Source organism: Ranitomeya variabilis, chromosome 2, assembly GCF_051348905.1.
Source record: "Ranitomeya variabilis isolate aRanVar5 chromosome 2, aRanVar5.hap1, whole genome shotgun sequence".
NCBI lineage: Eukaryota > Metazoa > Chordata > Amphibia > Anura > Dendrobatidae > Ranitomeya > Ranitomeya variabilis.
In genome coordinates this window covers 221,570,939-221,584,200 of record NC_135233.1, presented here as the reverse complement: position 1 = coordinate 221,584,200, position 13,262 = coordinate 221,570,939, and the positions used below count along the sequence as shown (strand labels likewise).

Sequence of the window (13,262 nt, the reverse complement as noted above, 5' to 3'; positions counted from 1 at the left end):
CTATATGATAGAAAATACCCAAGTGTGACACCATTCTAAAAACTGCACCCCTCAAGGTGCTCAAAACCACATTCAAGAAGTTTATTAACCCTTCAGGTGTTTCACAGGAATTATTGGAATGTTTAAATAAAAATGAACATTTAACTTTTTTTCACACAAAATGTATTTCAGCTCCAATTTGTTTTATTTTACCAAGGGTAACAGAAGAAAATGGACCCCCAAAGTTGTTGTACAATTTGTCCTGAGTACGCTGATATCCCATATGCTGGGGTAAACCACTGTTTGGGCTCATGGCAGAGCTCGGAAGGAAAGGAGCGCCATTTGACTTTTCAATGGAAAATTGACTGGAATTGAAATGGGACGCCATGTTGCGTTTGGAGAGCCCCTGATGTGCCTAAACATTGAAACCCCCCACAAGTGACACCATTTTGGAAAGTAGACCCCCTTAGGAACTTATCTAGATGTGTGGTGAGCACTTTGACCCAACAAGTGCTTCACAGAAGTATATAGTGCAGAGCCGTAAAAATAAAAAATCATATTTTTTCACAAAAATGATCTTTTCGCCCCCAATTTTTTATTTTCCCAGGGGTAAGAGAAGAAATTAGACCACAAAAGTTGTTGTGCAATTTGTCCTGAGTACGACGATACCCGATATGTGGGGGTAAACCACTGTTTGGGCGCATAGCAGAGCTCGGAAGTGAAGGAGCGCCATTTTACTTTTCAATGCAAAATTGACTGGAATTAAGATGGGACGTCATGTTGCGTTTGGAGAGCCCCTGATGTGCCTACACATTAAAACCCCCCACAAGTGACACCATTTTGGAAAGTAGACCCCCTAAGGAACTTATCTAGATGTGTTTTGAGAGCTTTGAACCCCCAAGTGTTTCACTACAGTTTATAACGCAGAGCCGTGAAAATAAAAGGTATTATTTTTTTTTCACAAAAATGATTTTTTAGCCCCCAGTCTTGTAATTTCACAAGGGTAGCAGGATAAATTGGACCCCAAAAGTTGTTGTCCAATTTATCCTGAGTACGCTGATGCCCCATATGTGGGGGGGAACCACTGTTTGGGCGCATGGTAGAGTTCGGAAGGGAAGGAGCGCCATTTGGAACACAGACTTAGATGGATTGGTCTGCAGGCGTCACGTTGCATTTGCAGAGCCCCTGATGTACCCAAACAGTACAAACCCCCCACAAGTGACCCCATATTGGAAACTAGACCTCCCAAGGAACTTATCTAGATGTGTTGTGAGAACTTTGAACCCCCAAGTGTTTCACTACAGTTTATAACGCAGAGCCGTGAAAATAAAATCTTATTTTTCCCACAAAAATGATTTTTAGCCCCCCAAATTTTTATTTTCCCAAGGATAAAAAGAGAACTTGGACCCCAATAGTTGTTGTCCAATTTGTCCCGAGTACGCTGATACCCCATATGTTGGGGTAAACCCCTGTTTGGGTGCACGGGAGAGCTCGGAAGGGAAGGAGCACTGTTTTACTTTTTCAACGCAGAATTGGCTGGAATTGAGATCGGACGCCATGTCACGTTTGGAGAGCCCCTGATGTGCCTGAACAGTGGAAACTCCCCAATTCTACCTGAAACCCTAATCCAACAACACCCCTAACCCTAATCCCAACGGTAACCCTAACCACACCCCTAACCCTGACACACCCCTAATTCCAATCCCAAACCTAATCCCAACCGTAAATGTAATCCAAACCCTAACCCTAACTTTAGCCCCAACCCTAACCCTAACCCTAGCCCCAACCCTAGCCCTAACCCTAATGGGAAAATGGAAATAAATACATTTTTTTAATTTTAATATTTTTCCCTAACTAAGGGGGTGATGAAGAGGGGTTTGATTTACTTTTATAGCGTTTTTTTATATCGGATTTTTATGATTGGCAGCTGTCACACACTAAAAGACGCTTTTTTATAGCAAAAAAGTTTTTGCGTCTCCACATTTTGAGACCTATAATTTTTCCATATTTTGGTCCACAGAGTCATGTGAGGTCTTGTTTTTTGCGGGACGAGTTGACGTTTTTATTGGTACCATTTTCGGACACGTGAAAGTTTTTGATCACTTTTTATTCCGATTTTTGTGAGGCAGAATGACCAAAAACCAGCTATTCATGAATTTCTTTTGGGGGAGGCGTTTATACCGTTCCGCGTTTGGTAAAATTGATAAAGCAGTTTTATTCGTCGGGTCAGTACGATTACAGCGATATCTCATATCACTTTTTTTATGTTTTGGCGCTTTTATATGATAAAAGCTATTTTATAGAAAAAATAATTATTTTGGCATCGCTTTATTCTGAGGACTATAACTTTTTTATTTTTTTGCTTATGATGCTGTGTGGCGGCTCGTTTTTTGCGGGACAAGATGACGTTTTCAGCGGTACCATGGTTATTTATATCCGTCTTTTTGATCATGTGTTATTCCACTTTTTGTTTGGCGGTATGATAATAAAGCGTTGTTTTTTGGCTCGTTTTTTTCTTACGGTGTTCACTGAAGGGGTTAACTAGTAGGACAGTTTTATAGGTTGGGTCGTTACGGACGCGGCGATACTATTCTTTTAGATAAAGAAATGTATTTATGGGAATAATATTTTTTTTTTCTTTATTTAGGAATTTATTTTATTTTATTTTTTTTTTTTTTCACATGTGGAAATTTTTTTTTTTTACTTTGTCCCAGGGGGGGACATCACAGATCGCCGATCTTACAGTTTGCATATCACTCTGTGAGATCGGCGATCTCACTCATCGCTGCAGGCTTACAGAGCTGCAGCCTGCTCCTGACACGGAACTACTCCCTGCAGAACCCGGATGCAGCCCCGCGGCCATTTTGGATCCAGGGCCTGCAAGGAGGAGATGCTCGGTACAAGGTGAGTACATTCCCTTGTACCGATCGTCTCAGGGAAGCCCGCAGGGAGCCCCCTCCCTGCGCGATGCTTCCCTGTACCGCCGGCACACTGCGATCATGTTTGATCGCGGTGTGCCGGGGGATAATGTGTCGGGGGCGGTCCGTGACCGCTCCTGGCACATAGTGCCGAATGTCAGCTGCGATAGGCAGCTGACACCCAGCCGCGATCGGCCGCGCTCCCCCCGTGAGCGCGGCCGATCGCTATGACGTACTATCCCGTCGGTGGTCATACGGGCCCACCCCACCTCGACGGGATAGTACGTCCAATGTCAGAAAGGGGTTAATATCTGCCCTCACTCAATGGCATTCCCAAATCTGGCGGAGAAAATTGCGCAAGAGCCCATGCCAATTTTTCCCGGGATTTAACCCTTTAATTTAACAGCTAGAGACCCAAAATTTTACAGAGAGACACTTGTTACATTAGTAAAGAGGAATATGTAATAAAAGAAGGGATATGAGATGGTTTACTGTATGTAAACCATGCCTCATATCCTGTCGAGTTTCTGAAAGAGATCGGAAAAGCCGGCAATTGAATTACCGGCTTTTCTGCTATCTAGCGCTGAATTAAATATAAATATGTGTCTCACTGATATCTATCTATATACATCTATCTACATATTGTGGTGATACGCTACCTGAGTGTGTTGGGGGACACTCGCTTGGCACGGATTTCAAGCACTCAGGCACGGTACCTCACACAAATCTGGTCAAATCTGGTTTATTAAACTTCATAAGCCACATGACATACAGTCTATTTCATTATGTCCATGAACTTATCACGACCACCAGTCTGTTCATGCAGCAGATAAACTTCTCTGCCATATATTACAATCCCCTTGTCCAGGGTTACCTATCAGGAGTTCCACTCCTCATGCTGACTTCACGTCAGTCCCAGGTCCTCAACACAGACCGTCCAGGTCTACGGTCTCTAGGTGCTTCCAGGACCTACAGCACACAGGCCACTCTGCAGTGTCCAGCCAGGACACATGGAAGTCTGTCCACACTTGCAGACTCCCAAACACCCACACCATGTGCTACACACACCTCTTTTACATAGGTGTAACCACACCCAGGTACCTGTCACATGGCCAGTCAGGTGAGCGTGACATCACCACAGGTTCTTAAAACACAAAACCATCTTAGGTGTTCAGATACACCTCTTTGGGTGGGTTTGTAGGTGACTGGACCCACCCATCTCTCCAATCACCTGGAAGCCTTCCCAATGTAAACAAATCCCTCAGCAGTAGATCTGCTTGAGCAAAACATACCCAGGCTTCCATCACAGGGCCACCCACCTCTGCGATACATATCGGCCATTTACAACGCTGCCAGTCACTGTTTCACCACAACTATGCCTCCAAGTGCATCTTGAAGTGCACACACAGCGCCCCCTGGCTATAACATTGGTCACTGCACCACATACCTCCCCCCTTTGTTCAACCCTATTGGGGTGGACACATGACAAACCCTGGATCTTGAGACCGGGTACCCAAGTCACCTTTGATAGGCCTTCCCTGCCCCCAACGGTCAGTTTGTCGGCTTTGGGCTTCAACCCTTGAGTTACCATCCGTCTGTGTCACCAGACCCTTTTTGGTCAACCCACTTTCCACATGTACCCTTTAACGTGAGCTTTCTTTCCATAGTCGACTTCCCCATTTGACACGGTCATAAGTCTGACTTGTAGTCACGCTGACTGTCTGATCTGCGTCTGACCCTTCGCTCCTACATTTGCTACCGGGTCTCCTATCTCGGTCACTCAGCCCTGAGCTAACAGAGGAGTCACTTCTTTGGACTCTTCTATTCTTTAGGGTATCTTTTCGTATCTCCATACCCTGGGTTGAAAGTGGTCGCCATCTTGTATTCTGCAGCTGTTTATTAATCTTCAGACGTTCCAGTCTAAGCTGCTCTATCTCCTTTAGATACGTCACCCGGTATTCAAGAAGCACTCGAATGTTCCTAAGGCTATCTACTGAGCCAATTACAACAAATGGAACCATCTCATCTTCACCAGTTACCTGGACTTCACCATCACCCGGAATCCTCAGTCTTACCACACCGGATCTATTCACCAGGTCCTGCATCACTTTTCCAAATCTTCCAATGACTTTCCCCACCAGACTTCTGGGTACTTGAACAATGTCTTCCACAAAGCCCAGCCGACTTTGAGCTTTCCTGGTATGCTCCAAACGTCGAGCGGCTTCCTTATTTCTCAACAAGATCATCTGTTTCGTACAGAGACATTGTAGGTGCATATCCTTCATGATAGCCACCCGCTTCACTGTGACTTCCATAGTCGACAGTATCACCAACTGTTTAGTCTCTGGTGCCCAGTGCACACTACATGCTTCCACTGCTTTTCTAAAGGCCTCATGCACACCAGTACAGGCTTCTTGCACTTCTTCGGGTACATCAATCACGCACTTGAAGAGCGGGGTCTCACTCTCTTCAGGGACGGACGGCTCCTGTTCTTCCATGGACCTTTCCATTAAGACATCTGTCACGACCGGGTGACTGTCTTGTTCTGCTTTTAGCACCAATTCTTCCCCCGCTTTACACTCTTCCAGATCCCTGGCCAGGATGGGCACTGGCAGCTTCACCTCGTTACCACTCTGGTACCGCCGCTGTGAGTCTGTGACCAGCATCTCTTTTTCTTGCAGAAGCCCACTTAATGCTTCCTTTGAGCACTTCCACATCTTCCCTTAAGGCTTTATTCACACTTTGCCACGTTGACAGGTGACCTCGGCGCTCAGAGACTTACTTCTCCAGCTCATCCACCCTGTGCTCAGCTGCTTGTCTCAGAAGCCTTAACTCGGCCTGTAAATCTGTCACCTTTTGCTTCTCATGAGACAACTCATTAGCGAGATCCTGGACCTCCTCTTTATCAACCTTCTCAGAGGGTGCAATTTGTTCAGCCCCTTTGCCTCTTTTACGTCTCCGGCGATGGGAGGAAGACTTGCCACTTGCACTTGAGTCAGCTATACTGCACTCTTTTCCGCTGGCATCATCTGAATGGGAGTCACCACCACCCAATCGGTCATCCTGGAACCCGCAGGTGCCCCTTACACAGGTCATAATTTCTGTTATGGCTGCCCCTGCCATCCTGACTTTATCTTGTGGAGCACTGTCATTCCCGTGTCAGTGTTTCTGTCCGCACAACCTCGTACTCAGCTCTAGTGGTTGCTACTGGTAATGAAACGTCACAGTCACCCCCAGAGTCTGTGTCACGCCCCACAACATGGTGAACGCTCAAATTGCTTTCTAATCGGGTGTCAGCTACACAGGTTTTATTTAACACACCACTACCAGTCATCTTGTGGTACATGTCAGGTGACATCATGTCAGTAAGTTGGGCACATGAACCCTTCACACTGGTCACGCCGATGACTGACCCGTCAATTCTGGGATGTATTACTGACTTAATGTATGCCCCTGAAACAACAGAGAGACTTCCATCCTCCTGCTGTAGAGGAACGCCCTCCTCCCACAAGTCTGAGAATAACTTACAGTCCCGGCCTACTATCACCGGACAAGGTAGGTTAGGAACTATGGCAGCCTCCAGACTTGTATGGCCCCTGACCGTCTCGAGTTGCACCAAGGCCACTGAATAAACCTTAGTATCCCCATGGATGCATGTGACCTCAATCTTTCTTTCAGACATAACAAATTTATCTTCTACAGCCCTCACCAGGGTCACCGGGCTCACCGAATCAACCAGACCAAAAACATCCTCTATATCTGCGTTCAACTCTAGAACACAGCCACGCAGCTTCTTACCAGGAGGGTAGTTCACATGGCAAATTGGACACACATAGTACCATTTTGTCTGGCAACAGTCCGTTTGTGCCACCTTTTCAGTTTCAGGAGGCTCCACCCCCTTTTGGGTCTCTGCCCCCTTTAGGGTCACCACCCCCTTAAGGGACTCCACCCCCTTTTTGGATGCCGCCCCTTTTTGGGCAACCATCCGTTTGGGTCACCGCCCCCTTTTTTGGGACACCACCCCTTCCCTGGGGAACACCCCGTGGACCCCCCACAGTACTTTCAGGCCCCAGTTCGCACAGTAAACCGCTGTGACTCTGGCCTTGCACTGGCCCTTTAAGAGTCTGCACAACCTGGAGCACAAAATTTTTTTTTTTTTTTTTTTTTTTCAATACTTCACCAGCTCTTGATGGCACTGCTACAGCTCCTGCTGCAGTCCCAAATCACTGGCATCTCCGAGTGCTGATCACAAGCTGCTGCTACCGCAAACTTCGTGACCTCACGAGCCACAGCAAGCTGACTTGAGAAAAAAAAACTTCACAGTCTCTCACTGACCTCAGTCAGCATAGCACAGAGTCCTGTCTGTTACACATGGTTCTCAGCCCGTTTACTCCTCTGGCTCAGATCAGCCAGCGCTGCAACATGTGCTTCTTGGACCGTGCCCGCATTCGAAACACCAAATGTGGTGATACGCTACCTGAGTGTGTTGGGGGACACTCGCTTGGCACGGATTTCAAGCACTCAGGCACGGTACCTTACACAAATCTGGTCAAATCTGGTTTATTAAACTTCATAAGCCACATGACATACAGTCTATTTCATTATGTCCAAGAACTTATCACGACCACCAGTCTGTTCATGCAGCAGATAAACTTCTCTGCCATATATTACAATCCCCTTGTCCAGGGTTACCTATCAGGAGTTCCACTCCTCATGCTGACTTCACGTCAGTCCCAGGTCCTCAACACAGACCGTCCAGGTCTACGGTCTCTAGGTGCTTCCAGGATGACTCCACTCCCAGGAGCCTCCAACACTGACCGTTCAGGTCTACGGTCTCTAGGTGCTTCCAGGACCTACAGCACACAGGCCACTCTGCAGTGTCCAGCCAGGACACATGGAAGTCTGTCCACACTTGCAGACTCCCAAACACCCACACCATGTGCTACACACACCTATTTTACATAGGTGTAACCACACCCAGGTACCTGTCACATGGCCAGTCAGGTGAGCGTGACATCACCACAGGTCCTTAAAACACAAAACCATCTTAGGTGTTCAGATACACCTCTTTGGGTGGGTTTGTAGGTGACTGGACCCACCCATCTCTCCAATCACCTGGAAGCCTTCCCAATGTAAACAAATCCCTCAGCAGTAGATCTGCTTGAGCAAAACATACCCAGGCTTCCATCACAGGGCCACCCACCTCTTTGATACATATCGGCCATTACAACGCTGCCAGTCACTGTTTCACCACAACTATGCCTCCAAGTGCATCTTGAAGTGCACACACAGCGCCCCCTGGCTATAACATTGGTCACTGCACCACAATATCTCTCTCTCTCTCTCTCTCTCTCTCTCTCTCTCTCTCTCTCTCTCTATATACATATATATATATATATATATATATATATATATATATATATACATATATATATATATATATATATATATATATATATATATATATATATATATATATCTATCTATCTATCTATATAGACTGTATATATGTTTTTAAGAATATTTGAGCTGATGGATCCATGATATGTCCATTTTGCAAGCCTGCGAGAAAAAAAAAAAAAAAATCGCCCTACGGAAGCCATACGGATGCCATACACACGGATAAATTTGTGCATAAAAATCGTATCCTCGCATTGAATACGGAACAGTGTTGTGGGACAATTACTGCGTATTACGGCCGTAAAAAACAGACCGTATTTCCATACGCTGAGTGTGACGCCAGCCTAAGACTCTTACTTCCTTTTCTTTGGATTGGCCATCTGTTTTAAAATCTTTTCAGAACTTTTACAGTGCTGCTTTTATGTTTTTTTTTCTTACAATCATATGGAGACTCTCATTATCAAGAGAAAAAAGGTTCTTCCTTCGGGCAGAATTCAAACATCCAAATATCAAGGTCTGACTACAGGCAGTGATTTCCAGACTGAGCACAGATCTTTTTGACCCACACTCACCAGCCTCATAGGAATATACAAACCTGTCGAGTTGAGATCAGGAACCTGAGTTCACACCAGAAAGCCTCGTCCATACTCGGTGTCTGAATTATGCCTTATTTTTCCAGACAGACATGCCGATTCCTATTTTTGTAAGTTACCAACGTATTTTACATTCCAGTTCATCCAGAGTGTTTATCACAACATACTTTCTTTATAATATGTTCGATACTGCACATTACTTACCATATTTGGAATGGGAATTCAGGTTGGATAGAACTTTGTGCCTATGAAAGTGATACATGTGTGTGTTACATTGTTACAAAGATTTACTGTACATTAAAAATTACAACTCAAATCTTTTGGCTATGGTTTTTGAAGGAAAAAAAAAGAAAACAGATCATATGTAAATTTAGTAGTGCAATAGTATTCAATATTTAGACAAGAAACCCTGAAATGTTTCTATTTTTCACCACTGCTTATAGATGCAATAACAACGTGTCTAGATAATGCTGACTTGAAAAATGAATGCTCATTTACAGGCAACAAGAAATTTATTTGTTCTTTACGAAAATATGTTCTGCAATTGTCATCCTCTTTAGAAATACAGAGATACCATAATTTTGAAGGAAAGAACCCAGTCCAAAATCTATTATGGTCCACCTCTGAATCATAGGGCCTCTATAATGCACTTGGCATCACACAGTGTCAGATTTCTGTGCATTATAAAGTGGATTATTTGGATGTACAGTAAAGGTTATTTTATTCACATATTAGGCCAGGTGCCCATGGCCCAGAACTGGCAGTGCTTTGGATGTCTATCGAACACAGGTTATTCCGCATGTGTTCACCGAACCATGCAGATTCACTGTATTCAATACATTTTATTGATGCAGATTCTCTTGCGGAGACTAACGGTCTGGAAAGCTCTGTCTCCATGGGTGATTCACAGGCGTTCTGTGAACGCATAGTGGACATGGGATTTCCTGATATCCCATCCACTATGCTGTCACAGATGCCGTTGTAGGATTGACGCTGCATAAGTACTCAGAGTCAAACCTGCAGCAACTCTGGATCGTGGGCACATACCCTAACTCTTTAAATGTAACCTGTCAAGTCCCCTTACTGTCCCCATTCAATACCATAGCAGCATGTGTTCAAATTACGCTAGTGTAATGAGGTGTTTTATGTGCCATACTAACACTGCAGTGTTTGAATAATTAAGGTGTAATCTGAAGCATTGCATATGCTAATGAGGCAGGACTAGTCCAGTGGGTCATCACTTCCCCAGAACTCGCCCTGCCTCTGATCTTTTCATCCTGCCTCCCTAAGGCTATGTGCACACGATGAGGATTTGCTGCGGATCCGCAGTGGATTTTTCCGCGCAGAAACGCTGCAGATCCACACTGTGATTTACAGTACAATGTTATTCAATGGGATTAAAAAAAAAGCTGTGCAGATGGTGCGGAAAAATCAGTGCGGAATTGCTGTGGATTTCAAAGAAGTGCATGTTACTTTTGTGCGGATCTGCAGCGTTTCTGCACCCCTCCATGATAAAAATCTGCAGTGGCAAAAATCGCAGAAAATCCGCACAAAATCCCCATCAATTCCGCACAAAATCTGCATAAAAACTGCGGCAAATCCGCGGCTGCGGATTCTGCCAGGAGATGCGGATTTTGTGCAGGAAATTCTGCACCTCTTTCCCTACGTGTGCACATAGCCTAAGTTTGGTTGACAGCCTGTATAAAGGTCCTCTTAACTGTGTTTGAATCAGGTTGTCAATCCCGCCAAGGGAGGTGTGATTACAAGACCCGCTGCAGGACTAGTCAAGGGAAAGAAAAGCTTGCTGGACTAGTCCTTCCTCATTAGCATATGTCAGATTTAAAGTGTTCTTCAAACAATGCAGAGTCAATAAGGCACATAAAACCAAATCTTCATTCATCCTGCTATGGTAGCAAATGGAGAATGTCATGGAACTCAACAGGTTTCCTTTACTGATTGGATATCATCCCTTTTAGCCATGCTAAACTGCTAGCTTAAAAGCAGATATCCATCTTTAAAGGGGTTGTTTTCTTTCAGACTTCTTCCCTTCATTATTGCCCCTCCAACCCACACTTCAACTTTGTATTGCACTTACATTTGTATAATTATCTCCTTCCTGATTCTCTAGAATGCTGTCAATTGACCTGAACTCCGCTAGTGTGATCACACGTCAAACAGTCACATGGGTCTCTGGAATTTTCCAGCCTATATTGCCGCCCTGTTGACGGGATGGGATGTCATCAGTTGAAGATTGCAAAGATGGCAGTTTCTTTTGTGCAAGTAGTTTGATGGGCAAGAAAAGAGATGAGCAAAAGTCTCCAAACTTCAATCAGTATGCCCCCAGCTTTACTTTTTTATTTAATAGTGAATCTATTTGCAGCCAAAAGCATGTAGGGTGCAGCCAAGGTGGGCTGTGTCTGGTGTGGCAGAGCCAACCACGGGGTGTGGCAGAGCCGACTGAGGAGCTGTGTCTGGTGTGGCAGAGCCGACCATGTACGTAGATCTGGTACACTTCAGTAATTATAAGCAGAGTTAACATTGACAAGTGTGCCATGCATGGTATAGCAGAGCTGACTGTGCTGTCTGGTGTAGCAATGCTGACTATGTGCTATGTCTGATGTAGCAGAGAACTGTGTATGTAGTTCGGTCACACCACAGTAATCATCGGCAGAGTGGAAGATCGAACTGTGATGAGGGAGAATAATTTCAAACACCTACACAAGGGAATATGACATTCAATTTGGATGAAAGGATGGAATGGAATAAAGCCATAGTGCACATTCATTTTACTATTTTGCAGATGTAGAAATGCAGGAAAGAAAGAGGAGATACCTGGCAGTAACGAAGGTGGTGGGGGCAGGAAGTGCGGATGCTTTATTGCCCTTTGCTAAACTAGTGACAGGCCCCATTCTTCCAGCATTAAGATGTAAACAAGCAGAACTGCCAGATTGAAAGAGACTACAAGGAAATGGGAAAAATAAAAAGAAATCACCATTTATGGTGTGTTGGAACTAAGTAAAAAAAAAAAAAAAAGTATAATAATAATAATAATAATAATAATAAATTAAAAAGTTTTACAGATAATTTTACCAAAAGGATAACTCTTTTAAAGGCCACGTTCAGTATTTTACATTAGTATTTGTAAGACAAAATCAGGAGTGCGGCAATCAGAGAAAAAGATAATAGAAATATGCGCCCCATTTTTTGCATATTTTACCCACACTAGGTTTTGGCTTACAAATACAGATGTAAAATACTAACCAAATACTGAACCTGTGAATGTGGCTTAAACCTGATTCCCATCAGACATTGCAGGGGTTTAAAAAGGATATAAAACTTTTTTCAGCATCCATTTTACAAAACATGCCTTAGTACATAAAGATAGAAAAATATTTAGAATTGAGAGTCCTCAGTGGTTGATACCTTTTAATGGCTAACTGAAAGGAATTACCATGAGTGATAAACAGTTATGATAATTCTGCTTCATTTCACCTGTCTTATCCATGTTTTTTTTTTCTTTTTTCTGTGCTATTTTGTGCATAAATATGTGATTCTTCAGAGTTTGTATTAGGGTATGTGCACATGCTGTGGATTCTGCTGCGGATTTTTCCACCGCGGATTTGCAAAATCCGCAGTGCAAAACCACTGCGGTTTTCACTGCGGATTTTATCGCGGTTTCTTCTGCGAATTCCACTGCGGTTTTACAACTGCAGGTTCCTATTGGTGCAGGTGTAAAACCGCTGTGGAATCCGCACAAAGAATTGACATGCTGCGGAAAATAATCCGCTGCGTTTCCGCGCGGATTTTTCCGCAGCATGTGCACAGTGGGTTTTTTTTCCCCATAGGTTTACATGGTACTGTAAACTTTGCAGATTCGCAGCAAAATCCGCTGCGGATTCGCAGCAAAATCCGCAGCGTGTGCACATACCCTTAGTCTATGCCTGATGAAGAGACCTGTGTAGTCTCAAAAGCTTGCAATTTGTTACCATCTTTTCAGTTAGCCATAAAAGGTATCAACCACTGAGGACTCTCAATTCTAAGGCTATGTGCACACGTTGCGGATTAGGCTTAGGAATTTCTGGTGCAGATTCTGTCTCTCCTGGCAGAAAACGCGCCTGCGGTTTTTTGTGCGGTTCCGCAGCGTTTTTTTGTGCGTTTTTGCGGATTTGCTGCGTTTTTTACACCCCTGCGGTTTTCTATAATGGAATGGGTACAAAAACGCTGCAGATTCACAAAAAAGAAGTGACATGCTACTTCTTTTAAACCGCAGCGTTTCCGCAGCGGATTTTCCGGAAAGTGTGCGCAGCATTTTTTTTTTCTCATTGATCTACATTGTACTGTAAAGCTATGTGCACACGTTGCGGATTAGGCT

General features: G+C 44.3%; 1 protein-coding gene across 6 annotated transcripts in view; it reads right to left on the bottom strand.

The window, feature by feature from the left end:
- LOC143804992 (uncharacterized) overlaps positions 1-13,262 on the bottom strand; it is a 309,321-nt gene that overhangs the window by 255,447 nt on the left and 40,612 nt on the right. For 2 of the 6 annotated variants that reach the window (XM_077283692.1, XM_077283693.1), the window contains exons 2-4: positions 11,723-11,848; positions 10,986-11,108; positions 9,095-9,135 (exon numbers count right to left, since the gene is read on the bottom strand). The gene's annotated coding sequence lies outside the window, so the exon portion shown is untranslated. The remainder of the gene's footprint in view (positions 1-9,094; positions 9,136-10,985; positions 11,109-11,722; positions 11,849-13,262) is intronic. The other 4 variants (XM_077283691.1, XM_077283694.1, XM_077283696.1 and 1 more) reach the window with 2 other exon arrangements.